This window comes from Octodon degus, unplaced genomic scaffold, assembly GCF_000260255.1.
Source record: "Octodon degus isolate 3935 unplaced genomic scaffold, OctDeg1.0 scaffold00147, whole genome shotgun sequence".
Taxonomy (NCBI): domain Eukaryota; kingdom Metazoa; phylum Chordata; class Mammalia; order Rodentia; family Octodontidae; genus Octodon; species Octodon degus.
Genome location: NW_004524723.1, coordinates 2295967 through 2298943, shown reverse-complemented (window position 1 = coordinate 2298943; position 2977 = coordinate 2295967). Strand labels below are relative to the sequence as shown.

The 2977-nt window shown below is 39.9% G+C and overlaps 1 pseudogene; it reads right to left on the bottom strand.

Moving 5' to 3' along the window:
• Window positions 1-403: 403 nt before the first annotated feature.
• The window catches only part of LOC101586048, a 13510-nt pseudogene continuing 10936 nt past the window's right edge, over window positions 404-2977 (bottom strand).

Below are 2977 nucleotides of genomic sequence, written 5' to 3'. Positions count from 1 at the left end.
GCTTAGGAAGAGGTGTAGTGTGAATTTGTGGATTCAGTGATTAGATCTTTAGAGCAAAAACCGCTAAGTGTTAGACTTTCTATAATAGAGAGGAAATGATGAATGGTAAGCCTTTAAAATAGTCCTCCTAGTTTCTTGATATCTTATTTGTTCTTAAAGGTAAGAAAAATGAATACTAAGCACATAAATAGTGTAGCTTTATTATTTAGTTATTTATTTTTGAAATTTTAATGATGGGAACAAAAAAAAATCTAAAACCGAAGCTTCTGGAAGAACCACTTGTTCTTAGGGGCTGGAGAGATGCCTCAGTGGAATAAGCGCTTCCCCGGCAAGCACAAGGGCCTGAGTTCAATCCCCAGTTCTGCCAAAAAACAACAACAACAACAAAAAAAAAAAAAAAAAAGAACCACTTGTTCTTGCCTGTCTTATATCTCTCCTGGGTCTTGACCTTCTCCTCCCACTATGCCTTGTGCTTGGAGGCCAGGTTTCTGAAGATGTCTTTGTTGACCACCCTCTTGTCCAAGGGCATATCCACAGAGCACCTTGTGGGCATGACATGATTGTAGTTATAAACCTTCACAAAGGACTTGCCTTTCAACCTCTTGGTGATTTTCTTCTTGCCCATGGCAGCTGCCACTTTGGAGGGATAGCAGTCAATTGCGTCCACCAGGGAATAGCTGTAGGAGTGGTGGAAAGTGCCATTGTCCATGTGCTTTACCTTGACAACTTTGCCTTTGAAGTAGCATCTGTCCAGGACCATCACCACCTTCCCTGGTTTCATGAACTTGCCCATTGCTGCAGAATGAGAGGCAGCTCCTGAGGACTTGGTAAAGCCCTGAGCCATTCCCACCCTGCAAGCAAGCACAGGATACAGGCCCTACTGCCAGGCTACCCTCTGCTGTCCTGGTCCAAGCTGCCGCGAGTTCTCCTCACCAGACAGGACCCAATGCAAAGCTGCAGGACATCTAGAGACAGAGCCAAGAGCGTAGATTTAGAAAGATGCACATGTGGTGATATGGAGACAGGATGACCATGCTTGGTTAATGCTCATGGTAACTACTATTAGCCCTGGTTGACTTGAGGTAGGAAACAGGACAATGTTTTAGTGTTCTGGATTAAAGTGCAAAATGGTGATAGTGTGGTGTACAGTGGCTACAAATGTTCTTAATATTTGAGTTATTTTGCTACCTTGTAATAATGGGTGGAAATGAATTATCAGGGGAATTCCTGCCACTGCCATGGTGCTAGAACGGAGGGGAGCTGATGTGGACGTGGCCTTCTCATCATGATGGTGGGGCACCGGCTAAATTGGGTTGACTTATCAGTTGCTGCTGGTTACAGTTTAGTTAGTGGGAGAAGCTCAGGCTAAACATGACTACTTATAAAATATTCATGTGTTTGAGTATATTAAAAATCATACAGTGAGTATTGTGAATTTGACCTTTTCCGTGTGGTTATATAAGGTACTTGAAGGGCTGTCTCCTTTGGATCTTTTTGATCATGTCACCATCTGATGAATAAGAATGATAATCCCAGTTTCTTCCCACATGATAAAATGTTGAACTAAACTGTTGCTGGTAACTAAAGTTAGTATATTGATAAGAAATAAGAGTAAATATTTAAAGAACTGATTGATCATGTACTATATATACATGTGTAGTGATAAAAACATTAAAAAATATAGAAAGGTAAAAATAAATGATTACTATGTGTATATATTTAAAAAATAAAATTTGATGATAAAATGGCAAACAATAATCTATTTATAACTTGGAGTTTGGCTAAAAGTTTGAATAGTTATGCAATGTCAGTTGGAAATAATTGTTAATAGCCTGACTCAATAAATATGGAGTTTGACCTTAGGCTAAAAATAAAAGCATAAAAGGTTTTCACATAGGGTAGGAGGTATCCTTATATAAGTTATAGCTATTGTGATAGGTGATATTAGAGAGAGATTTTGACAGAAGAAGAAAATAATTATTTTTACTTTAATTTACTGAGACCTGGTCTTTCTGTGTAGTCCAGGCTGGCCTTGAACTCACTATAGCCTGGCTGGCCTCAAATTTCTAGCAATCCTCCTACCTCAGCCTCCCAAGTGCTGATTTTAATTTTGAATTGAGCCACTTTTTTTGGTTCATATGACTAATAGATTACTCCTATCCTTTAAAAGTTGCAAAAGCCAAGCCAGGCCTGGTGGTAGTGGCTGTAATTCAAGCAGCCTAGGAGGCTGGAACTGGAGGATTGAAAGCTTGAGTCCATCCTGGGCAACTTAGTGAGACCCTCTCTCAAAATTTTTAAAGTGGCAAAAAAATTTTTTAAAGTGGGGTGAAGATGTAGCTCAGTGTGAAGGCTCTAAATTCAATCCCCAGTACTACCAGATTAAGAAATCCATACTTTTTCAGTAAGTTTTCAAGCTTCTGTTATTAGATTTGCAATCTAATGTTTTATTTAAACTATCTTTACTGTGGGACCGGGGAGATGGCTCAGTAGAATAAGTGCTTCCTGGCAAGTGCAAGGGCCTGAGTTCAATCTCTGGTTCTGCCAAAAACAACAACAACAAAAACCCTATCTTTACTATATATAGGTCCTAAAATAATTTAGGATTAAAAGGTAGGAGTAGAAGAGGGAAAGGTAAATGAATTTTTGATTCATTCTTGTGTAAAGGATAGAATAATATTGTAGCAGCAGACGACAGTGAGCAAAGGTAAGCCCACACAAGAGACCAAGTATGAAGGGACAAGAAAGCTTTTATTGCCAGCTTAGGTCTGACTGATGCCCTGACCTTGGATCAGGACTCCCAAGGTTGTTGGTACCCACCTGAACTTTGCTTTCAGGTTATATACTTTTCAGGTAACCACATTACTCTCATTTTCAGGAATTTTGCAAGAATACTGGGGCCAGGGAGATGGCTCAGTGGAATAAGCGCTTCCCTGGCAAGCGCAAGGGCCTGAGTTCAATCCCCGGTTCCACAAAAAAA